Here is a 26,909-nt window from a genome sequence, read left to right as displayed (position 1 = left end):
AGGTGCAGAGCTAAATAGAAATTTTGGAAAAAAAAAAAAAACACACCAAATCCAGCTGAAAAAAAAAATCAAAACTATCTGAACACTGCTCGTTGGAGGGTGAGATGGTGGTATGTGAACACAGGACCTGCCAGAGTTGATTTCTGGTCTATCAGTAGATGCTGACTCAGTAACAACACTGCACTTCCTTCCAGGGCCCTGAAGCAGGACCTCCTTGCAGTGTAAGAATCTCCCTGAGACTCTGACAAGTGGCCATCAGAACCTAGCTTGGTTATTTCCTGGGACGGGAAGTTCAATCCCTGATACATTACCGGTCACAGAGAGGAGTCAGTCAGGTGCATGTAGTCAATCAGAAGGAAGACCTGGTCAGTATTAGGGAAGGACATTTACAGGGAAGGTCTGGATGGGAAGTCCAGGACTTTGAGCCTTGGCCCTGTCACCTACAAATTCAGTGACTTTCTTAGATATCACCAAGTCTTTCTAGGCTTTAGTTTTCTTCTCTGCAAATGGGGAAGCAGAACTTACATGTGCCCGCTGACGAGGTACTTGTGAGGGTATAAAAATACTATTATGTAAAAATGCTTTTTAAATTCTTATGTGCTCATAAACCATAAGATGGTCATACTACATCGTTGTTATTGTTTGTTTTGGGAAGGGCGGGGAGGGATGGAAAGTGTTTAAAATAATATATGTATTTTTTAAGTCAATGATAAAAACTTATTGTATTATATAATGCAGATTTACATATAACATACATATATATACATAAAATATACAAGAGGATGTTTTCAATGTATTAACAGTTTTAGGTGACTTTTATATTTTGCCATTTACTTTTTCTATGTAGTTCAAATTTTTATGATGCACATTGATTATTTATATAGTCAAGAAAAAAAGACAGAAGAATAGTTCTTTCTATTGGAAATTGTAGCAGACACAGAAATACATAGCTCAGGTACCCCAAGAAAGGGCTCACTGCCCAGCTATAGGCAGTGTGGTCAGTGGACACCCTGCCAAGGTCACACCCTTTGAATCTGGCCCCTGCTGCTGCTGCTGCTAAGTCGCTTCAGTCGTGTCCAACTCTGTGCGACCCCATAGACGGCAGTCCACCAGGCTCCCCCGTACCTGGGATTCTCCAGGCAAGACACTGGAGTGGGTTGCTATTTCCTTCTCTGATGCATGAAAGTGAAAAGTGAAAGTGAAGTCGCTCATCATGTCTGACTCTTCGCGACCCTATGGACTGCAGCCTACCAGGCTCCTCTGTCCATGGGATTTTCCAGGCAAGAGTACTGGAGTGGGGTGCCGTTGCCTTCCCCGGAGTCTGGCCCCATCCAATGGCTAAACATGAGAGGGATAAGAGGGCCTAGCCATTTCCACCCAGAATACTGCTTTAGAAAAAAAAAAAAAAGAAAGCAGAATTGAAATATATACATTACCATATGTAAAATAGATAGTGAGAAATTGCTGTATAACATGGGAGCTCAGCCTGGTGCTCTGTGATGACCTAGAAGAGTAGGATGGGATGAGGGGTGAAAGGGAGGCCAAAGAAAGAGGGGACATAGGTATACTTATGGCTGAGTCACATTATTGTATGACGGAAACCAACACAACATTGTAAAGCAATTGTCTTCCAATTAAGATTTTTAAATGTCTTATTGAGGTACAATTGATATACAAAAAAATTGCATTTATTTGATGTATACAATTTGATGAGTTTGGACAGATGCATACACCCTTGAAACCATCACCACAGCCAAGGTGACAGACATACCCATCACCTCCAAAAGCTTCCTTTTTCTTAAATTGAAAAGTATTTGACATATAATATTGTCAATCAAGAAAAACAAAGTCTGACACTGTTTCCCCATCTATTTCCCATGAAGTGGTGGGACTGGATGCCATGATCTTCATTTTCTGAATGCAGCCATGAAATTAAAAGACGCTTACTCCTTGGAAGGAAAGTTATGACCAACCTAGATAGCATATTCAAAAGCAGAGACATTACTTTGCCAACAAAGGTCCGTCTAGTCAAGGCTATAGTTTTTCCTGTGGTCATGTATGGATGTGAGAGTTGGACTGTGAAGAAGACTGAGTGCCGAAGAATTGTTGCTTTTGAACTGTGGTGTTGGAGAAGACTCTTGAGAGTCCCTTGGACTGCAAGGAGATCCAGCCAGTCCATTCTAAAGGAGATCAGCCCTGGGATTTCTTTGGAAGGAATGATGCTAAAGCTGAAACTCCAGTACTTTGGCCACCTCATTCGAAGAGTTGACTCATTGGAAAAGACTCTGATGCTGGGTGGGATTGGGGGCAGAAGGAGAAGGGGACAACAGAGGATGAGATGGCTGGATGGCATCACTGACTCGATGGACATGAGTCTGAGTGAACTCCGGGAGTTGGTGATGGACAGGGAGGCCTGGCGTGCTGCGATTCATGGGGTCGCAAAGAGTCGGACACGACTGAGCGACTGATCTGATCTGATTAGTTTCAAGTGTACAACATAATGATTCTATATATGTATATATTGTGAAATGATCACTGCAACAAGTCTATTAACAAATTTTTAAGTGCAGAATATTTAAAAATTGTTGATTCTAGGTATATCTACAACATATCTCTAGAACATATTAATTTAGCATAACAAACTTCATACCAGTGAAACAACAACATTCCATTCCCCCCACTCCCTGCTTCATTGACCCCTGGTCCATTATACTAAGTGAAATTAAGCCAGACACAGAAAGCCTAATTCCACTTACGTGAGAAACCTAAAAGAGTCAAACTCATAGAAGCAGAGACTAGAGCAGGGCAGATGCTTCTAATGGGCACTCTTGCTCCATGGCCTGTATTGGGTGAGTAGGGACTGCCCTGGGGTGGGCTGCAGTCCGACAGCTGCCTCTGTTCAATCCTGCTCCTTTCCTTATTCCTTCAAGAGTATTACTCTCCAGTAAATCTTTTGCATTTGTTTTATCTTAGCATCTGCTCCTTAGAGAACTTAACCGACACAGGGATGAAAAACAGAGGGATGTTCTCACTTATTCTTTACTTCTTTCTCTACAGTCTTTGTCAAGTCATAAACAGGCCATATCTAGGTCTTCCTCACCCTCACTAAAATTTGAGAAGGTTGGATTGAATGATCTTCAAGAACATTTTTAGATATTTTGTGGGATATAATCCCAAGACAGGGCTGCTTTTGGCTAATTTGTGAAATTTGCCCTTGACTCATTTTCCTAAATACCTTCTTAGCCCAAACCTGACTTCTCAGAATCCGGATACCCTATGGGGTCTCCCCAAGCTCCTTATCTTGAATTCCCTCCCCAGCACTTCAACACTGTCCTATGGGCAGGCATTTTTTTCTTTATCTGTCTTCTCCTCCTAGTCAAAGCCTACATCTCCCTTATCCCATGTACACAAGTACTATGAAGTACAGAAAACAGAGGACACTGGCAAACTAAATAGTGCTGAATTGTTTGTGCCTCTTAGTAGAGAACTGAAGGAATCTCTCAGAGGTTGTCAGGCATGTTCCTCTGTCTCTAGACTCCCCCAGATGCAGTTGTCTCATCCTTGCTAATTCCTGGTAACCTTCCCCCACTTTACCTGAATAGCTCCTGCAGCAGTTTTGTTATAGTGGTTTTACTATAGCGCTTTTACATCAGACAGAATTGGGTTTGAGTCTTTAGATCCACTGCATATGAGTTATTTAACCTTACTGAAACCCTCTGAGCCTCATCTCCTTCATCTGTTCAAGAGGGATAATGATACCCGCCTCATAGGGTTATTGTAACCATTAAATATAATAACAAGGCAATGTGTTTAGCTTAGAGTCTAATACATGTTGAGCATTTTTGGAAAAGTGGGTTCTTATTATGTGTAAGAATACATAGGAAAATATATTTATAATAAATGGATTATAAATATTACTTACAATGAATTATAAACTTTTATATGTGGTAGACATGTTAATGCACTCCCCAAATCTTTCTTCAAGGAAGGACCTGTTATCCAGCTGCTGAGGGTGTTGTTGGTAGTTGTTTTTCACCTGCCAGCCCTTCAGCCCTGCAGCCTCAGCTGCAGAGAATTACCTTGTCCAAAAACATACTTCTCAAGGCAACCCACAGCAAGTTAGTAATCTATGTGGGAGTACAACAATCTGACCATTTTAATCCAACTTGAGACACCTCTAAAGAACCATTCTTACTTAACAGAGTAAGGGACTGGCTATGGGATTAGCCATAGCTGGGGGATGTCCCACCCAATCCTTCTGTGGTTCCCTCCCTTCCTCAGTTTCCCCTGCTTGAACTGCCTATCCCTGTAGCCTATTATGTCACATCAAATTGTTTCCAGTGCACTAGTTTTTCCTTACCAACCCTTGGCCCTATCTGCCAGATTTTAGTTATGTTTTAGGAGACACAACTGTTGGAGAAAGAAGAAGAGTGTCTAGGTGTGTGTGTGTGTGTGTGTGTGTGTGTGGTGTGTGTGTTGGGAGTGTCAGTGTTTGGAACTCAGTAGTAGAGAAACTGAGTTGTTGTAGGGTCATGGAAAGGATGACTCATGGGGCCTCCACCAGAGATGTTGAAAGCAGCTAGCTATAAGGAGAATTAGGAGAGGACTGCAGCGTAGGTGAACTCAAGTCGTATTCCTCTTCTTCTGCTTCCTGGATCTGTGATTTTGGGTGACTCACTTTCATCTCTCTGACTAGTTTCTTCCCCAATAAAATTATTAGATTGTGATAGATTAACCAGTGGTCTCCCAATTTAGCTGATCATTGGGATCATGTGGAAAGCTGCTTAAAAACAGCTTTCTGGGCTCCAGTCCCCAGAGAAAGGTTTAGGGTATTGAGTGATGCCTGGGAATCTGAATTTTAACAAATTTATCCAGGAGCAAGAAACACTGGACTAGATTATTTCTAAGACCTTCTACCAAAACAAAGTATTAATAAATATCTTGTCCTTCTTGGAATAGTGGAAGCCGCTCTGCACAACCTCCTTACTACTCAACCTTACTGCACAACCACCTACTGTGGTTTTGGTGGAGGTACCAAGTGCAGGATTTCTTCCAAGACCCAAACATGTCCAATCAGAGGACCACACTCTTCTGTAGTCACCAAGAAGGGCCTATAAATGTCATGTGACCTAATCAAGCCAATCAGAGCTCTTCCCTGAGACTTTCTACTTGGAGCTGGAGAAAATATAGCCTATTGTCTATGGTCATGGAACTCAAAGGCCCTTCCAGAGCTTCCAGGTGCCATATGTACTGCCAGATAGAGAAGGTCCACTTGCTGCAGGAGAGTGTGACATTGAGTAGAAAAAAAAATGCTGAAGTGAGATAGGCAGAGTCGGACAATCCCAGTGGCCTCCAGTTTCTCATGCCTCAGAACTACCCTAATTACCTCAGTTTATTCCTGGAGCTACCCCCTCTTCTATGAACCAATAAAAAGCTAATTTTGCTTAAGCCAGCTGAAGCTGGGTCTGTCACCTTCAACTAAAAGAATCCTGTGGTAAACTCAGGATTTAAACCAAGGTCTGTTTCCAAAGTTTATCCTTCTAACCACTATTCAATCTTGTTTTCTTCAGTGAAGGCCAAGAGAGCATGTTTTATCAATGCCCCTCTGCTCCCCACTCATCCACCTGCTCCAACAGTTTTTAAAACCTTAACCCCCCTGCTGGAGTCTCACTATGTTCTTCTCCTCTTTTCTGCTCTTATGGTACTTTTCACACAACTCAATTGCTAATGATCATTTATTGCCATGGACCATAATTTCTCATGTCTATATTAAACCTCTGTAACTTTTTTGGTTCTATCTCCTCAATTAAATTATAAGCTCCTGGAAAGCAGAGGACATAAGTTATACTTTTAAACACAGATTCTTCACCTTTATGGTCACAGGGATGATCAAGAAGCAATTTCAGTTCTGTTAATTTGTAAGTGAAGGAACTGGGATTCAAATCTAAGAAGGGTGCCTCCAGAGCCCACACTATTAGATACTGTGAGATGATTCAGGGACTCCAAGGAGAGAACACCCAGAGGAACCTGCCTGTTCATTTGGGATGAGCTGGAGGAAGTCAGTTCCCCCACAAAAGCAGCCACATCTGCCCAGCAGCAGACACGATTCTCAAAGGAGACAGAAGCCTCGTTTATAATTCTGGCAGACATGTTATAGATGAAAGTCATTAATGTTGATTCCCTGGCCTCACTTCCTAAGAATACAGGCAGTGATGGAAGCTACCCTCCCAAGATCCAGAGCTCCACCCGATCCAGTGATGTGAGACTCACAGCTCTCCAGAACCATTGCCTGGGGGAAACCATTCTGCCTGACCCTCTGTCCCAGCTGCATGAGCCCTTGCCCTAGCTGCTGCACCTTATACTAAGAGGGTCAGAAACAAAGACCCACAGGAAACTAGAGACCTAGTCCCTGCCCTCAGAGAGTCTAGAATTTATTTGAGGACACAGCTCATGTCTGTACATGAAAACCAGTTTGGAATATTTATGAGGCTGCCTAGTATTCCATGTAAACAAACAGTACGTGCTGAATACTGTTGGAGACAGGGTGTCCTGGAGCAGGAGGGGAGCTTGCAAATGGTCTAGTCCCAAATGGTGCCTTTCGAGCTGAATTAGCTTGTAGATGTGTGTAACTCAGAGTGTTTTGTTTAATTTTTATTTTCTGTCCATCAACTTTTACACTTGGGATGAATTTACATAAAGTACAGTTTCAGGCTTCAGAAGCAGGTGATCTGGAAGCCCTAGGCTTATATTCCTGCATGGCAACACCTGGATAGAGCAAGGAGAACATCCTCTCAAGAAAAGATGTATGCTCTTCAATTTGCCAGTGTCCTTGCCAGACCCTATTGCCTCCCCAACCTGAGGCCTAGTGTTGATCAATGTGTGTTCCTGTTTTTCTTATAGTAGAGCAAGCAATCTCTATCTACCAGCTTTTTGCACTTAGATAAACCACTTTGTGCATTAAGCTTCTGAACATGTGATCCTTGGTTTCTTCCAAACCTACTTTTCATGAAATTAAGGCTTATAGAGAGGAAGACGGAGAAGGCAATGGCACCCCACTCCAGTACTCTTGCCTAGAAAATCCCATGGACAGAGGAGCCTGGTGGGCTGAAGTCCATGGGGTCGCTGAGGGTTGGACATGACTGAGCGACTTCACTTTCACTTTTCACTTTCATGCATTGGAGAAGGAAATGGCAACCCACTCCAGTGTTCTTGCCTGGAGAATCCCAGAGACGGAGGAGCCTGGTGGGCTGCCGTCTATGGGGTCGCACAGAGTCCGACATGACTGAAGTGACTTAGCAGCAGAAGCAGCAGAGAGGAAGAGACTGAAACCTGGCATGGTAGAACAATCTCTGGGCTCAGTCTGAGTCAAGAGGACTGGAAGCTTGGGTCTGAAACCCATCACTAGCACCTGATGTCTATATGTTCCTGAGAAGTTTGCCTCAGGCCTCCAAGACTCAGTTGACACATCCATGAAATGGACACAAGCATAACCGTCCTACTTATTGTAAGGATTAAAAGGGATACTCTCATAAGTACTTCATAAACTTGATTAAGTACAGGAAGCCATAATACCATGTCTAATTATTCAGTGCCCTGAGTATTCCAGTCTTCATAATTTGTATTTAATTTGGGTCTCTGCCATTGACTTACTTAAATCTTTGCAATGCTGGAAAGAATCTTCAGCCTTTTAGGCTTTTGTTTGCCCTGTCTTCCTTCTTTTTAGCTTCTATAACAGAAAGGTTATTTTCTTGGCGCCACACCATCTGTGCCTTAATTAATTTATTGATGCCTCTCAAGTGCATGTTTTTACAGACACAACCTTTCAAAGTCCTCGAATCAGAGCAAAGAGCAAATAATTTCTTTTTATGGCCAAAAATAACAATAATGGGTTATATTTTCTGAGCTATTATTGTGGGCCAAGCACTGTGCAGGGAAGATCCTTTACATGCATTTAATATTCTCAGTGTCCCTGTGAGGTGAGTGTACTAGGTATCTATTGCTATATAACAAATTGCTCTGAAACTTAGCATCTTAAAACATAAATATGTACTACCTCACACACAGTTTCTTTTTTATTTATTATCTTTTGATCCTCATGCATAGTTTCTGTTGGTCAGGAATGTGAGAGTGATTTAGCCAAGTTGTTTTAGTTCAGTGTCACTTTCAGTTGCAGCCTCATCTGAAGATTTGACTGGAGTTGGAGGATCATTTTCCAAGGTGATTCACTCACAAGCTAGTGAGTTGGTACCGGCTGCTGGCAGGAAGCCTCAGTTCATTGCCGCCTGTTTGAGCATCCTCCTGACATGATGGCTGGCTTCCTTTAGACTGACTGATCCAAGAGGAAGCAAACCTCCAAGGCAGAGGCTGCCATATCTTTTATGGCAGACTCAAGAGTCACACTCCATCATTTTAGCGGTATCTTATTGGTTGTGTATGTCAGCCCTATTCATTTTCAATAGGGACTACATAAGAACTTGAATGTCAGGAACAAGAATCCGCGTCTGACTAGTGCGTGAGAATTCCAATCATTCCCATATTAAAAACAGCAACTATGGCTTGGAACAATTGCATAAGTTTTCTTTTTTTCTTCTTTTTTAAAAAAATTATTTTAATTGGAGGCTAATTACTTTACAGTATTGTAGTGGTTTTGTCATACATTGACATGAATCAGCCATGGGTGTACATGTGTTCCTCATCCTTAGCCCCCCTCCCACTTCCCTCCCCATCCCATCCCTCTGGGTCATCCCAGTGCACCAGTCCTGAGCACCCTGTCTCATGCATCAAACCTGGAATGGCGATCTCTTTCACATTTGATAATATACATGTTTCAGTGCTATTCTCTCAAATCATCCCACCCTCACCTTCCCCCACTGAGTCCAAAAGACTGCTCTATATATCTGTGTCTCTTTTGCTGTCTTGCATGTAGGGTTATCGTTACCATTTTTCTAAATTCCATATATATGCATTAATACACTGTATTGGTGTTTTTCTTTCTGGCTTACTTCACTCTGTATAATAGGCTCCAGTTTCATCCACCTCATTAGAACTGATTCAAATGTATTCTTTTTAATGGCTGAGTAAGCCTTTTACTGTGTGGATCACAATAACCTGTGGAAAATTCTGAAAGAGATGGGAATACCAGACCATCTGACCTGCCTCTTGAGAAACCTATATGCAGGTCAGGAAGCAACAGTTAGAACTGGACATGGAACAACAGACTGGTTCCAAATAGGAAAAGGAGTACGTTATGGCTGTATATTGTCACCCTGCTTATTTAACTTATATGCAGAGTACATCATGAGAAACTGGAAGAAGCACTGGGCTGGGCTGGAAGAAGCACAAGCTGGAATCAAGATTGCCAGGAGAAATATCAATAACCTCAAATACACAGATGACACCACCCTTATGGCAGAAAGTGATGAGGAACTAAAAAGCCTCTTGATGAAAGTGAAAGAGCAGAGGGAAAAAGTTGGATTAAAGCTCAACATTCAGAAAACGAAGATCATGGCATCTGGTCCCATCACTTCATGGGAAATAGATGGGGAAACAGTGGAAACAGTGTCAGACTTTATTTTTGGGGGGCTCCAAAATCACTGCAGATCATGATTGCAGCCATGAAATTAAAAGATGCTTACTCCTTGGAAGGAAAGTTATGACCAACCTAGATAGCATATTGAAAAGCAGAGATATTACTTTGCCAACAAAGGTTCGTCTAGTCAAGGCTATGGTTTTTCCAGTGGTCATGTATGGATGTGAGAGTTGGACTGTGAAGAAAGCTGAGCGCCGAAGAATTGATGCTTTTGAACTGTGGTGTTGGAGAAGACACTTGAGAGTCCCTTGGACTGCAAGGAGATCCAACCAGTCCATCCTAAAGGAGATCAGTCCTGGGTGTTCTTTGGAAGGACTGATGCTGAAGCTGAAACTCCAGTACTTTGGCCACCTCATGCGAAGAGTTGGCTCATTGGAAAAGACCCTGATGCTGGAAGAGATTGGAGGCAGGAAGAGAAGGGAACGACAGAGGTTGAGATGGCTGGATGGCATCACCAACTTGATGGACGTGAGTTTGAGTGAATTCTGGGAGTTGGTGATGGACAGGGAGGCCTGGTGTGCTGTGATTCATGGGGTCACAAAGAGTCAGACACAACTGAGCGACTGAACTGAATACTCCATTGTGTATATGTACCATAACTTTCTTATCCATTCGTCTGCTGGTGGACGTCTAGGTTGTTTCCATGTCCTGGCTATTATAAACAGTTCTGTGATGAACATTGGGGTATACGTGTCTCTTTCAATTCTGGTTTCCTCAGTGTGTATTCCTAGCAGTTGGATTGCTGGGTCATATGGCAGTTCTATTTCCAGTTTTTTAAGGAATCTCCACACTGTTCTCCATAGTGGCTGTACTAGTTTGCATTCCCACCAACAGTGTAAGAGGGTTCCCTTTTCTCCACACCCTCTCCAGCATTTACCGGCATGAGATGGCACTTCATTGTGGTTTTGATTTGCATTTCTCTGATACTGAGTGATGTTATCCATCTTTTCATGTGTTTGTTGGCCATCTGTATGTCTTCTTTGGAGAAATGTCTGTTTAGTTCTTTGGCCCATTTTTTGATTGGGTCGCTTATTTTTCTGGAATTGAGCTGCAGGAGTTGCTTGTATATTTTTGAGATTAATTCTTTGTCAGTTGCTTCATTTGCTATTATTTTCTCCCATTCTGAAGGCTATCTTTTCACCTTGCTTATAGTTTCCTTCATTGTGCAAAAGCTTTTAAGTTTAATTAGGTCCCATTTGTTTATTTTTGCTTTTATTCCAGTACTCTGGGAGGTGGGTCATAGAGGATCCTGCTGGGATTTATGTCAGAGAGTGTTTTACCTGTTTTGCTCTAGGAGTTTTATAGTTTCTGGTCTTACATTTAGATCTGTGTATGGTGTTAGAAAGGACTTCCATGGTGGCTCAGATGGTAAAGCATCTGTCTACAATGTGGGAGGCCTGGGCTCGATCCCTGGGTCAGGAAGATTCCCTAGAGAAGGAAATGGCAACCCACTCCAGTGCTTTTGCCTAGAAAATCCCATGGACGGAGGAGCCTGATGCAGGCTACTGTCCATGGGGTCGCAAAAAGTCGGATACGACTGAACGACTTCACATGGTGTTAGAAGGTGTTCTAGTTTCATTCTTTTACAAGTGGTTGACCAGTTTTCCCAGCACCACTTGTTAAAGAGATTGTCTTTTCTCCTTTGTATATTCTTTCCTCCTTTGTCAAAGATAAGTTGTCCATGGGTGCATGGATTTATCTCTGGGCTTTCTATTTTGTTCCATTGATCTATATTTCTGTCTTTGTGCCAGTACCATACTGTCTTGATGACTGTAGCTTTGTAGTATAGCCTGAAGTCAGGCAGGTTGATTCCTCCAGTTCCATTCTTCTTTCTCAAGATTGCTTTGGCTATTTGAGGTTTTTTGTATTTCCATACAAATTGTGAAATTATTTGTTCTAGTTCTGTGAAAAATACCATTGGTAGCTTGATAGGAATTGCATTGAATCTATAGATTGCTTTGGGTAGTATACTCATTTTCACTATATTGATCCTTCCAATCCATGAATATGGTATATTTCTCCATTTCTTTGTGTCCTCTTTGAGTTCTTTCATCAGTGTTTTATAGTTTTCTTTTTTTTAATTTAAATTTATTTATTTTAATTAGAGGCTAATTACTTTACAATATTGTATTGGTTTTGCCATACATCAACATGAATCCACCACGGGTGTACATGTGTTCCCAATCCTTAACCCCCCTCCCACCTCCCTCCCCATACCATCCCTCTGGGTCATCCCAGTGCACCAGCCCCAAGCTTCCTGTATCCTGCATCAAACCTGGACTGGCGATTCATTTCTTATATGATATTATACATGTTTCAATGCCATTCTCCCAAATCATGCCCCCCCTCTCCCACAGAGTCCAAAATACTGCTCTATACATCTGTGTCTCTTCTACATATAGGTCTTTTGTTTCTTTAGGTAGATATATTCCTAAGTATTTTATTCTTTTCATTGCAATGGTGAATGGAATTGTTTGCTTAATTTCTCTTTCTGTTTTCTCATTGTTAGTGTATAAGAATGCAAGGGATTTCTGTGTGCTAATTTTATATCCTGCAACTTTACTATATTCATTGATTAGCTCTAGTAATTTTCTGGTGGAGTCTTTAGGGCTTTCTATGTAGAGAATCATGTCATCTGCAAACAGTGAGTTTTACTTCTTCTTTTCCAATCTGGATTCCTTTTATTTCTTTTTCTTCTCTGATTGCTGTGGCCAAAACTTCCAAAACTATGTTGAATAGTAGTGGTGAGAGTGGGCACCCTTGCCTTGTTCCTGACTTTAGGGGAAATGCTTTCCGTTTTTCACCATTGAGGATAATGTTTGCTGTGGGTTTGTCATATATAGCTTTTATTATATTGAGGTATGTTCCTTCTATTTCTGCTTTCTGGAGGTTTTTATCATAAATGGATGTTTAATTTTGTCAAAGGCTTTCTCTGCATCTATTGAGATAATCATATGGTTTTTATTTTTCAATTTGTTAATGTGGTGTATTACATTGATTGATTTGCAGATATTGAAGAATCCTTGCATCCCTGGGACAAAGCCCACTTGGTCATGATGTATGATCTTTTTAATATGTTGTTGGATTTTGTTTGCTAGAATTTTGTTAAGGATTTTTGCATCTATATTCATCAGTGATATTGGCCTGTAGTTTTCTTTTTTTGTGGCATCTTTGTCTGGTTTTGATATTAGGGTGATGGTGGCCTCATAGAATGAGTTTGGAAGTTTACCTTCCTGTTCAACTTTCTGGAAGAGTTTGAGTAGGATAGGTGTTAGCTCTTCTCTAAATTTTTGGTAGAATTCAGCTGTGAAGCTGTCTGGTCCTGGACTTTTGTTTGCTGGGAGATTTCTGATTACAGTTTCGATTTCCGTGCTTGTGTTGGGTCTGTTAAGATTATCTATTTCTTCCTGGTTCAGTTTCGAAAAGTTATACTTTTCTAAGAATTTGTCCATTTCTTCCAAGTTGTCCATTTTATTGGCATATAGTTGCTGCTAGTAGTCTCTTATGATCCTTTGTATTTCTGTATTGTCTGTTGTGATTTCTCCATTTTCCTTTCTAATTTTATTTTATTCTTCTCCCTTTGTTTCTTGATGAGTCTGGCTAATGGTTTGTCAATTGCATAAGTTTTCTAAGATCACATTAATAGTATTGGCAGAGCTGTGATTCAAAGTGAGATTTGTCTGTTTGTAAATATGCAGATACACACTCTGAACCACTCAGCCATACCACAACCCAAATAGTTTTAAAACTACAAAGCACTCTGTAAATATATTCTATCAGTTGATAGAATATTCCAGGAATGGGTATAATTTTACTGATGACAAAGAGATCATTCACCCATTCATTCACTCATTTATTTAACAAATATCCATGGAATGCTTCTTTAGTGCTGAAATCTTAGATAGATGACTCAGCCAAAATCACACAGTTAATCAATGGTAGAGCAGGACACAAACCCAAGTCTATATGACTCCTAGTACAGTTATCTCTCTACCACCTTGAGATTTTTTTGAATTTATTTTGTATGTCTTCAGAACCTCTCAGTGAGGCCCAGAGTAATGAAGTGATTTCTCACAGTCTAAGAGAACAGACTAGAGAAACACCATATTTCTCTCTCTAAATGGCTCTGAGCCCTGGAGCAGACAAGCATTCCAACCTACAAGAAAAATTCAGCTGGAATCATGATTTGTATCTCACAGAATCTGTAATTATGGGCATCTGGTCTTAGCCCCCATCATGTTCCAGACACTAATCAAAAATATTGTTGTATGTGGCCAAGAAGCACATGAAAAGACACTCAACATTACTAATCGTTACATAAGTCAAAACCACAAGAAGATATCACCTCACATCCACTAGGATCAGTTCAGTTCAGTCGCTCAGTCATGTCCAACTCTTTGTGACCCCATGAATCGCAGCATGCCAGGCCTCCCTGTCCATCACCAACTCCCAGAGTTCACTCAAACTCATGTCCATCGAGTCAATGATGCCGTCCAGCCATCTCATCCTCTGTTGTCCTCTTCTACTCCTGCCCCCAATCCCTGCCAGCATCAGAGTCTTTTCCAATGAGTCAACTCTTCGCATGAGGTGGCCAAAGTAGAATGACTACTCTCAAAAAAACCCCAAATAACAAAATGTTGATGAGGATGTGGAGAACGTGGAACCCTTGTGTACTGTTGATGGGAATGGAAAATTGTGCAACTACTAAGGAAATCAGGGTGGAGTTTCTCCAAAAATTAAAAATAGAGGAACTATATGGTTAATCAGTTCCATTCCTAGGTATATACCCCAAAGAATTGAAAGCAAGGGCTTAAAGAGGTATTTGTACAACCATGTTCATAGCAGTATATTCACAATAGCTAAAATGGAGAAGAAACCCAAAGGTCCATCAGTGGATGAATGGATAAACAAATGTGTTGTGTTGTATACATACAAGGAATATAATTCAGCCTTAAAGAGGAAGAACATTCTGACACATGCTTCCACCTGGACAAACCTTGAGGACATCATTCTAAGTGAAATAAGCCTGTCACAAAAGGAAAAATACTGTATGATTCTACATATATGAGGTGCCAAGAGTAGCCAAATTCACAGCGACAGAAATTAAAATGATGGTTTCTGGTGGAGGGGGATGGGGAGTTAGTATTTAATGAGTATAGAGTTTCAGTTTTGCAAGATGAAAAGAATTCTGGAGATGGATAGTGGTGATAGTTGTACAACAATATGAATATACTTAATACCCCTAAAGTGTACACTTAAAATGGTTACAATGGAAAACTTTATGTATGTATATTTTATCACAATTAAAAAATACATCATTGTGCTATTTAATTACATTGTGGAGACAAGCCCCAATGACAGCCCACCTTATGAAAGAAGAAATAGAGGCTCCAAGATGCTAAGTCACTTGCTCAGAATCACATAGCTGGGAGGAGCAGAGCTGGGAGATTTAAACCCAAATTCTTTCTATGAAAATATACAACTTGCTCCTGGATTTGCTGCCAAAGGGAGCCCTGGTAACCATTTCACCATTGCTGGGGCAGCAATTTGTCAGTCAGTGAAGGCCTTGGGGAGACAATTGGATTTTGTGGTCTGAGATCAAGCTGGGGAGAGGAAGGGCTAGGGCTCTGGCTGCTTGATCACGGACAGCTGAAATAAGAGCAGCACATCTGCTGTGAGCTAGTTCTCTTGAAAACATCCCAGAGGGGGCCTTGGCTGCACAGCTGGGATAATTGGGCAGCCTGGGAACACCAAGAAAGATATTTACAGGTCCAACTGCTGTAGTCAAATATTTTTCTGCAGCAACTGGGCCAAATACCCTCAGCTTTAAAAAAAAAAAAAAAAAAAAGTCCCCAACATACTGGGACTTATTTTTGTTTAACTTGCAGATGTGGTGAGTGGTAGTATCTTTGTCACTCCAGGAAAGTGGGTGGGAGATGAGGGGGGGAGGGGGAGGCTGTCCTCTTTCCTTTGACTTGTCTTCCAAGCTTTGTGCTTGTGCTTTCCACCTGCAGTCCCTTGCTGGGGAAAGTGACAACTTAATTCAGAACTAGTGAAAAGAAGGCTACACTTGGCTTAATGACAAGTGACCGAGGAGCATGCTGGATTAACCAGAGAAGATTGTAAAGTCTGTGTAAATATCAACTGCTGGACTACTGGGGGCGGAAAGGCACTCGGGCCATTCTAGGAGCTGCAGCAGTTTCCCAAGGTGTGGAACTTACCAGACAAGTTGGTTATGAAGATTTTCCAGGACTTTCTGAGCCTGGCAGAAGCTTCTTACTGGTTACAATTCTGACACCAAGTGTTGGTACCACTCAGTCACACTGCATCCCAAGTGTGGGTTCTTCCTCATCCACCAAGCAATTCCCCAACACCAGTTAGATGTCCTATGCATGAGTGGAAGTGTTACTCAGTCATATCCAACTCTTTGCGACCCCATGGACTGTAGCCTGCCAGCGTCCTCTGTCCATGGAATTCTCCAGGCAAGAATACTGGAGTGAGTAGCCATTTTCTTCTTCGGGGCATCTTCCCGAACTGGGGATCGAACCCAGGTATCCCACATTTCAGGCAGATTCTTTACCATCTGAGCCACCTGGGAAGCCCCAGATGTCCTATAGTTCAACTCAATTTTGGTGCCCTCTACCCTGACATCAGATTCCCCAGATGAAGGGTTTAGTGTCACAAGATTGCCCCCACCTCCACTTCAGACACCAAGGGCAAGCAGACTGGTTACCTATATTTCTGACCTCCTGGCTATAGATAGGAGGTTTCAACAATCCACTCCTTGATTAATTTGCTAGAGTGGCTCACAAATCTCAGAAAAACATTTTATGTACTAGATCACCAGTTTACTGTAAAAAGGATATAATTCAGGAAAGCCAGATGGAAGAGATGTGCAGGGCAAGTTACATCAGAAGTAGCTGGATGCTCAGGATACCTCCCTGAGCATCCTCTCCCAGCACCTCACCTGTTCACCAACCAGAAGCACTCAGAGCCTGTCCTCTAGGTTTTTATGAAGGCTTCATTACTCAGGCATGATTGATTAAATTATTGGCCTTTGGTCATTGAACTCAATTTGCAGCCCCTTTCCCCCACACCCCCAGAGGTTGAGATGGGGTAGATCTGAAAGTTCCAACCTTCTAATCACATGGCTGGTCCCCCGACCACCAGCCTCCATTCTTAGGTTACCTAGGAGTTTTCTGAAGATCACCTCATTGACATAACAAAACACCTTCATCACCCTCATCACTTAGGAAATTCCAAGGGTTTTAGCAGCTCTGTGCCAGGAATGGGGACAAAGGCCAAATACATATTTCTTATTATAAACCACAGTATCACACTGGTTTACAGGGGTGGGAGCCCTCGTCATGGAAGACAAGAAGAAAATTTTATTTATGGAAAACTTACCAGAATTTCCTGATGTAACTGAGCCAGGGCTCATGCTGAGTTTTTCCACATGTAGAAAGCTGAGAGCTTTTGAGCCGTACATGTCCACCTTTGGACTCTGCTTCTGTTCCCTGATAGCTCCTTGAACTTGGATTTGCCTCTTGACCTCTCTGAGCCTAATGTTCCTCATGTGTGAAAGGGGTTAATGATACCTGTCTGATAGGTTTCTTGGGGGAACTAGAGAGGATTAGATCTATGCCTGGCACACAGTCATCACCCAGTATCTGGAGTTTGTTAATGTCATTAATGTCATCTCTGGGAGTCCTTATGCTAATATTTATGAGCTATAATCAATCATCAAGGCAGAGACAAGCACAGAAAGTGGGTGATTTTCAGTATTGTTCATTTCTTTTCTACAACAGGGCCAGCAAAGTTTTTCTGTAAAGGGCCATGTGGTAAATATTTTTGACTTTATAGGCTGGGTGGTCTCTGTAGCAGCTATTTAACTCAGAAGCAGCCATGAGCATTATGTAAACAAATCAGAATGGCTGGTGTACCAATAAAACTTCATTTACAAAATTAGGCAGCAGACTGTATTTGGTAAGTGCTTTACTGACTCTTCTTTATGGCCTGGTCACTTCATTTACAAAATGAAGAAATGTTCTAGCTAGTGGTGAATATACCTGATCTTTCCATTGGAATGTAAGCTCCTTGAAGTCAGGATGCATTAGGAATTGCTCTTGTGTGTTCTCAATTTCCTCAAAATAAGGAACTCAGTAAATGCTTCCTTATTGGACAACCATGGGGAACTTACCATGGAATGAAAATAAGTAGAATGGTTAAGAGCAGAGGGTTCAAAGTTACAAATGCCTGAGTTCAAATTCCAGTGTTTTTGGTCAAGTGAAGTCACTCCTCTGAATCTCAATTTTTAAACTGTAAAAATGGAAATAAACCAAGTGCTTGTTTCATTAGGTTGTTGGAAGGATTTAAGATGATGCATGTAGAATTCTTACTGAAGTGCCCGACAGGTAGAAAATATTTAATGAGTGTTAGTGGAAGGGGCAGATCCCTTAACAAGAACCTAGATATCCCAGACACTCAATAGTATCTGCAAGATGACATTCATGAAGCCCAAGGGAAAATCTCTCTCCCTGGGCCTCAGTTTCCTCATCTGTAAAACAGCAATAAGAATTGTTAAAGGGGTGTCATGAAATACTAGTGTAACTGTGGTGAGAACACTCGGTAAATCATGCAGTTTCTCTGACAATGGAGCTACTTTTACAAGTATCATTCTCAGTATCTTCCTCTTCCTCCTCCTCCTCATCTCCTTAGGAACCCCCCAGTCCTCTGTTCATGGGATTTCTCAGGCAAGAATACTGGTAGTGGTAGTGATAGCGTTAGTTGCTCAGTCGTGTCCGACTCTGCGATCCCATAGACTATAGTCTGCCAGGCTCCTCTGTCCATGGGATTCTCCAGGCAAGCGTACTGGAGTGGGTTGCCATTCCCTTCTCCCCAGGATCTTCCCGACCTAGGGGTCGAACCCAGGTCTCCTGCATTGTAAGCAGACTCTTTACAAGTTGAGCTACAGGGAAGACCTTAAGAATACTGGAGTGGATTACTATTTCCTTCTCCCGTAGATCTTCCCTACCCAGGGATCGAACCCACGTCTCCTGCAGCTCCTGCATCTGCAGGCGGATTCTTTACCCCTGAGTCACCTGGAAAGCCCTAGTCCTCAGCTCTCCCTCCCCTAATAGTTTTAGATGAGGGTCTATCAACCTTGGCACTACTGACGTTCGGACCTGGGAAGTTCTCGCTGGTGGGAGCTGCCTTGTGCGGTGGACGGTGTGTAGCAACATCCCTGGCCCCTCCCAACTATATGCTAGTAGTGCCCCCTCTCTTCCTCCACCAGAAAGAAAGGAAGAAAGAAAGGAAGAAAGACAGCGCTAAGTTGTAGCCTGCCAGGCTCCTCTGTCCATGGGATTCTCCACCAGTGATTCCCCACCAGTGGTGGTGGGATTCTCCTTCTCTACCAGTGGTGGATTCTCCACCAGTGTGACAACCAAAACCATTTGTGCGTGCTCAGTCACACATTTGTGTCCGACTCTTTGTGACCCCATGGACTATAGACCACCAGGCTTCTCTGTTCATGGGATTTCCCAGGCAAGAATAGTGGAGTGGGTCGCCATTTCCTACTCCAGGGAATCTTCCCAACCCAGGATTGAACTCGCATCTCCTGCATCTCCTTCATTGGCAGGTGGATACTTTACCACTGTGCGACCTGGGAAGCTCAAAAATGTCTAGACTTTGATAAATGTCAAAATTGCCCCCCAGTTAAAACCACTACATTAGAACAAGGCTGATGGATAGAGCAAAGCAAAATTTTAGAGAAAGAGGAAGCCTTTGGAGGTCTCTGGGCCACTCTGTGCTGCAGAAGACAGAGTGGAATGATTACCCTCTCTGCAGAGACACCAATATAGTAAAGTGTGACTTGGGCAAATAATCTCTGTGATCCTCAATTTCTTCCTGCTGCTGCTGCTGCTGCTAAGTCGCTTCAGTCATGTCCAACTCTATGCGACCCCATAGACGGCAGCCCACCGGGCTCCCCTGTCCCTGGGATTCTCCAGGCAAGAACACTGGAGTGGGTTGTCATTTCCTTCTCCAATGCGTGAAAGTGAAGTCGCTCAGTCGTGCCCGACTCTTAGCGATCCCATGGACTGCAGCCTACCAGGCTCCTCCATCCATGGGATTTTCCAGGCAAGAGTACTGGAGTGGGGTGCCATAGCCTTCTCCACAATTTCTTCCTAAGTTGGGGTAAAAATCCCTACACACCTGAGGTTGTGCCTGAAAACTCAGTGGAATAATATAAACAAAGTGCTAAGCACAGAGTAAGTACCGAATGAATCATAACTACTCTTTCTACTGTGTTTTTTGTTGCGGTTGTAACTGATATATTAAAATTCCCTTTGGTCTCTGGAATTTGGAGTTTCTTTTCATCACTCATAGCACAGTCTGAAAACTTGAACAAATGAGCTGGATTTGACCTTTAGGCATGTTTTATTTGGCCTGTGATGTGATTTTTAAATGTTTGAATCCACAGCTTGTATTTCCAAGTCAGGAGATATCACCTAAAGTTCCAGATCTGGGGCTTTTCCTGAAAACATGGGTAATTGGTCTGTGCTGAAACTGCAGACCCGCCTGGAGTCTCTACAAGGTGGCTGGAGATGGTGGCTGCCCTCTCCTTTAGGTGGGGTATAATCTCCTACTCCCCTGAAACCTCACCAAGCTCATTTCAATTTCCCTTGATGGTGTTTTTCCTCTTGGTGCCTAATAAGTATTTGAGTTTGCAAACCCTGTACCTAGAATTCTTTTTTAAAACCTTAGAGCTGATGATTCTTACCCACGTGTTTCAGTTCCTTACCTAAAGCTGACCCTCCTTTCCATCCTGAGAGGGTGGCGGTCACTTAAAACTGGGCCTACCTAATCTCAGTGTCCCTTTGACTGTCTCACTCTTGACAAGAAGCCAGGCAGGACCATCGCCAAACTGTCATTTCCATTTGGGGTATTGTGCAGCTCTGAAGTTCTGGGATTCCATCCTGTCATCTCTTCCCATCTTCCCGACCCACATCCTCCCCTAGTCCTGTCTTCCCCAGCAAAACCAGAACTGGCAGCTTCTCAACAACCGTTTATCAGAAGTGAGAAAATAACAGCTTTTAACCATGGTTCTTATGCTTGAAGACTGTGATCAAATTCCAAACCATTTCCAGAAGTGCCCCTTGGGCCCAGGGGGAGACGTGGTTTCCATAATAACAAGTCCTTACTGGCTCCCGTCTCCAGTTGCCCAAAGGGAAGCGGATCGTACCTTCCAATGGTGCTGGAGGAAATTTAACTACAAAACCCTGCTAGGAATGACATGTACAGAGACAACTGCACTGCTTCACTGGGGACCTGTAATCCAACAGGTTATTGGTAACTGCAGCTCTCAGGGAGAGCCGTGTGGTGCCGTTCCCTCCACATCCCTCCTCCAGCTTGCCTCAGCCAGTGTGCAAACTGGAGCGTCAGGGGAACCATGGGTGGGAAGAAAGACGCAAGTTCTTTCCAGACAGGCTTATAGCCTCTCCCTCAGACTATCTTGGGTTTTAAGTGCTTTCCTGGGAGTGATAAAACACTGAAAAGACAAAAGAGAAACCAGAAAATTAAACTAGGAAAGGCTGGGGTTGTAAGGAAGATGCTTCATGAGTATAAAATGATAATATATGCAAATTACTTAGAGTTCTTGGGTATCGAGAAAGCACTCCATATTAGTGATAATATTTATCATCATCTGATTGTCTCTGCTTCAGAGGCTGCAATGATAACCATATCAAACATCTATGGAGTACTTATTCTGATTTATGTCCCTGATCTTATTTAATTCTCACAGCAATCATACCTGGGTATTGTTATTGCCTTTTAGAGATAAACTGAGGCTCAGGCCAGTTAAATAGACTGCCCCAGGCCACAAAACCTGTTAATGGTATATGGTAGTTTAGTCACTAAGTCATATCTGACTCTTGTGACCCCATGGACTATAGCCATGGGGTTTTCCAGGCAAGAATACTGGAGTAGGTTGCCATTTCCTTCTCTAGGGGATCTTTCCAACCCAGGTGATCCTGCATTGCAGGCAGATTCTTTATTGACAGAGCCACCAGAGAAGCTGCGTTAGTGGTAGTCTGTCTGATTCCACAGTCTGTGCTCATATCAATCACACAACATTGCCCCGCCTTATTTGAGAATGAGTGGAGAACAGTGTTTGGTCTAGAGGGAGGAGTAGAGGAGTTTGTGACCTAAAAGCAATTGATAGAACCGCCTTTTATTTTACTTTATGCCCACTCTCTACTGCAGAACCAGAAATACAGTAGATGCTCAACAAATATTTGTTTAATTAATGAAAGAGCAATGATGAATTCAAACGGATGTGCCTCTGTAGGTGGGTTTTCAGGCAAGGAAACAAAATTTTATGTTATAATTGTCTGTTTGATTTTCCTTCTCTCTCTCTGGATTGGGAACACTTGCTTCTGTGATGGTGTCTCTCTTAGTTGGCCAAAACTACCATAACAGCATACCTTAGACTGAGCAGCTCAAACAACAGGAAATTATTTTCTCACCGTTCTGGAGGCTGGAAGTCTGAGGCCAGTTTTGGTTTCTATTGAGTCCTCTCCCCTTGGCTTGCAGATGGCCAGCTTCTCACCACGTGTGCACATGATGATATCTCTGCATTCACATGTCCACTCTCTCTTGGTCCATGTCCTGACTTCTCCTCTTATAAGGACACCAGCACACTGGATTAGGGCCTACCTAATGACCCTGTTTTAACCTAATTATCTCTTTGAAGGCCCTATTTCTAAGTACAGTCACATTCTGAGGTTAGAGTTTCAACATAGAAATTTGAAAGAAGATACACTTCATTCCATAGCAGTATCTGTCTTAATTTTGTATCCTTAGAACTTCACAGGGGGTCTAGCACTCAGTTTCCTAAGTGGATTGGATAAATTAAGGAAATAAATATTTATGGTGTTGTAGGTCAATTATACTTCATTTTTTAAAAAAATGAAAGAAAAAAGGAAAGAATAGAATATGTAAGGATAAATGGTGGGATGGATAGATGGGCAGGTATATGGATGGATGGATGGATAGATGGATGATGGGTAGATAAATTGGTGGGTGGATGAGTGGGTATCTGGATCTTGTGTGTGATGTTTCACTGAGATGGACAGCCTCCTGCCAACATCTGACCACTAGACTGGGGACTCATGTTTGTACAATATTGTCTTACATTTTGCTTATATATTCCGTTTATTGCTCAACTCTGATCCATGAGGACAGAGGGTTTTCTCTGTCTTGCTCACTGGGACAAAGCTGGCACCTAGCAGGTATTCAGTAAGAATCTGGTGAATGAATAAGTGAGTGAATTAATCTTCTCCTGTGACCCCCATCTGGATACTTCAAGACCTAGCAAAATCCTGAGAAGCCTTCCCTGACCACTCAAATTTGTAGCGATCTTGCTACTCAGAGGTGGGAGTGGGTTGGGCTAGCCTCACCAGCTGCTAACCGTGTTTCTTCAGCATTAATATGCCTTGATTCATTAAGTCATATAAGTAGAACAGCTTGTATATCTACAAAATTCAGATTCCCTAGCACCACCCCCAAGTAGAATGAATCCACGGGTCTGGTGCAAGGCATTGGAACCAGCATTTTGATATGCTTCTCCCAGCATATTCTGAATTACATAGTCCAGGCCTTGAGAAACTGCAAACTTAAATATTGGGAACCTGAGATCTTAATTCCTTGAGAATTTAGCCAAATTTTCTGCATTTCTCTATTTTTCTGCAAATAGATAGCTGGTAACTTTCCCTGCATTCATCTTAGAAGGATATACTTTTCCTCTGATAGACATGCATGAACTATCTTTTCTGATTACGTATGCTGGATGTTGGGGAGGGACTTGAGCCACAATAGGTTTTATGCATCCCAGACCCCTTGGTATTTCTGTTACAAGGTCCCAAATGCCTCTAAGAAGTAGCCAGGAGAACTAGTTCTCAGGACAAAGGTTGCAGATCCAAGGGCAAAGGTCCTAAGGGCCAACTGATTTATTCCCTTGGTTTATTACCTCGTTCTTAACCTCTCAACTCTCACCCTGTGCACATGAGCTTACAACGTGGGTGGTTGTGGTATTATGTTGGAAGGAAGCTAAAGCTGTCAGGAATTAGTGAGTATTTCACTGGGGAAATAATTTTTTTTCTTGCTTCTTTGTTGGTCTTGTGTTTGGGAACTGACTAGAAGCTCTTATTTCCCTCTGACTCTTCTGTCATCCCCTCTTTCTCCTCTTCTTCTCGCTCTACTTTTTCTTATGTCTCCTCTTCCTCCATCTTCTCATCATCTCTCTTCTCCATCCAACACCTACCATATAGTTTTTGGAGCATGTTTGTGAGTCTGGCTTTATATCAAGAGTTTTACAACTACTGTTCTCTAGGATCCTTATGACACTCTGGTGCAAGAACAAACCCAAATGCCCACTTGGGATGTTTAGACCCTAGGGAGTGGTGGGAACCATGGCAAACTTATCCTTTGTAAAGAAGGCTGCTGCTACTCATCTCCCTCTGAATGGCCAGGTGGGGTCTTCTGACTTTTTCAAGAAAGGCTAGAAATGCAAATCTTTATGTGAGATCTCTTGGTTTTTAAATGCAAGAAACTAATTGATTTTTAAAAATTGTATAAGTAAAACAAACCAAGAGGTTCAATTTTGCCTGTGGACCACCAATCTGTGACCTCTACCATCCACTAGAGGGTGGCTCCCATGGGCCTAGAGCATCATTGACATGCATCCACTGGCCCCAGATTCTGGGAGTCATATGGATCATTGTCTTCTTGTGTGTTATCCCAGGATTCACAAAGAACTATGGCTACAAAGAAGGAAGGTTCAGATAAACCAAAAAATAATATTTTGTAGAGCTGCACCCTTGGGCGTAGTAATGGTTAGTCACATGAGGCTATTTATATGTAAATTAATTAAATAAAATGTAAAGTTCGATTCTTTGGTCACACTAGCCACATTTCATGTGGTAGTTGTTTGTATAACTACTATATCAGCAGCAGCACAGATATAGACCATTTCCATCATCACGGGACATTCTTCTGGACAGTGCTATTGAGAATCTGATTCTGGACTTGACCCTTTCCTCTGTCCTCCTCTCCCCATAACACACCTCTCTGTTGCCTAACCCCCTAGGGTAATCTCAGCCAGTGAAAAGAGAGTTTATCTGAAGGGAGAAAAGAAAATCATTTCATATGTGTTAATGGGGGAAGCTGAGTTGAGCTCACCTGTCTCTCAGTGAATATGTACATCATAGTGCCCTTTTGGAGACTTTTGCCTGCCTCTGATTAGTTCAGAAAAAACGAATTCTTGGAAGGTATTTCAGAACAGAGAGAGGAGCAGCAAGACCTTAGAGGAGATGTTTTGAGGGGGTTCCAGCAGTCTACACCTGGGAACTCTATCCTGCTGCTATGTCTCCTGCTGCTTCTGCAAGGTCATTAGAGTAAGTTAGTCCAAGTTGGTTTTAGCTCAGTGATGGGAAAGAAAATACATGGAGGTTTTCAGATGCGGAAAGGAGGAAAGAGATCTCAGAGGGAATGTAGGACAGCTAATAAAATAAGACAAGCTTGAAATTAATGATGATTCAAAAATGCCAGAGTTACCAAATTCCTTTTTTTTAGATTCAGTAAGAAAGTGGAAAAGTTGGAACATTTACCCAACATGAAGAAATTGCTAGAATAGTTATCAGCCAAGATGTAATTAGAAAAGACTTGGATGAGTTGAGGCGTCTGCAGGGTTGGCAGAGGGTAAGGGATGGGTATAAAGTGGATCTGCCAAATTGCTCTATGATTCAGGACCTGGGTGGGTGGGAAGCCAGGATGTCAGGGGAGAGGAAAGCCAAAGGAAGAGCTATCTTTGCAGAAAGTTTGCTTAGGACAGCCATCTGGAATTGTGACAAGGAGACTTAATGGAGGATTGGAACGAGCAACATAAAAAGAGAGGAGTGAACCTTTTCAAGGTGGTTCAAAACTAATTGCAAGAGACACGAAAGAGCCAGTCAGATGGAGATCAAAGTGTCAGCTTTATTACCGATAAGAAGCTCTTTTGGAGGACACAGCTTGCTAATACTCTTCTAAGTTGAACTTACCCCCACCCCCAACATCAGGCAAAACTGATGGGCAGAGCCTGCTCTGCTTAAGCCCAGAATGCACTTTCTCTGCAGGCAAGCAGCTCCCCTAAGAGAGACCTGCTGAGCATGTTCAGTTCCTTCTTCCAGATGCACCAATCAGGTGGGACAAGAAGCCAGGAGTGTCACTCTACTGGAAATCCCCTGATAAGAAAACATGAGGCTAGTGACTAAGTATTCTCCCTCCCATACTTCCCTCTTCCCCTCCAACACTTCCCTCTTCCCGTCCAACAATATCAACTGGTCTCAAGAAAATGGCACATTGGTTTTAAGGATATGAGGGAATCAGAATTGCAAAGTCATTAGAATCTGAGGAAAATGTATTGTCTCTCTTTCTCTTTCAGGTTCCTGACACTAGATTTTTACATGGACAGATTTATTGAGGCCCTTCAATTTCTTGGCATCTTCTCACCCTCTCTGCTTCTGCTTTCTGTGGATTATCACATTGACTCTATGAGTTGGCTTCTGTTATTATCTCTCCAATTTACTGATAGGAAAACTGAGGCTCAGAGGTGTTAAATGCTTTGTCTAAGTTCACTCAGCTGGTAAATGGAGGAGCCGGGATTTGAACCCAGGCCTGCGCCCTTACTACCGCTCTCTATTACTGCCCCAGGACAGGTGGAAAGCCTGACTGGCCCAGCCTCTTTGTTTTCATACCACACTGTGAACAGGATGTGTGGATCCATAGGCTTGGAGAGACTTCTCCTGTCAGGCAGAAACCAAAACCCTCTCCCTTTGTTGTTCAGTTGCTAAGTCATGTCCGACTCTGCAACCCCATGGACTACAGCACACCATGCTCCCCTGTCCTATTTCTCAGAGTTTCCTCAGATTCATGTCCATTGAATCAGTGATATTATCTCATTGTCCGCCACCCCTTTCCCCCTTTGCCTTCAGTCTTTCCCAGCATCAGGGTCTTTGCCTTTGGAGCCACCTATCAGCTGTGGAGCAGTCAGTCGATGATTGAGAGAGTGGCTCTAGAGCAACACAGTGTGTGTATGTGTGCTCAGTCAATCACTCAGTCATATCCAATTCTATGTGACCCTATGGACTGTAGCCCACCAGGCTCCTCTGTCCATGGGATTTTCCAGGCAAGAATACTGGAGTGGGTTGCCATTTCCTTCTCCAATGGATCTTCCCAACCCAGGGATTGAACCCATGTCTCTTGCATTGTCAGGCAG

Source organism: Bos indicus, chromosome 17 (genome assembly GCF_029378745.1).
Source record: "Bos indicus isolate NIAB-ARS_2022 breed Sahiwal x Tharparkar chromosome 17, NIAB-ARS_B.indTharparkar_mat_pri_1.0, whole genome shotgun sequence".
Lineage (NCBI taxonomy): Eukaryota > Metazoa > Chordata > Mammalia > Artiodactyla > Bovidae > Bos > Bos indicus.
This window is presented reverse-complemented; position numbering follows the sequence as displayed.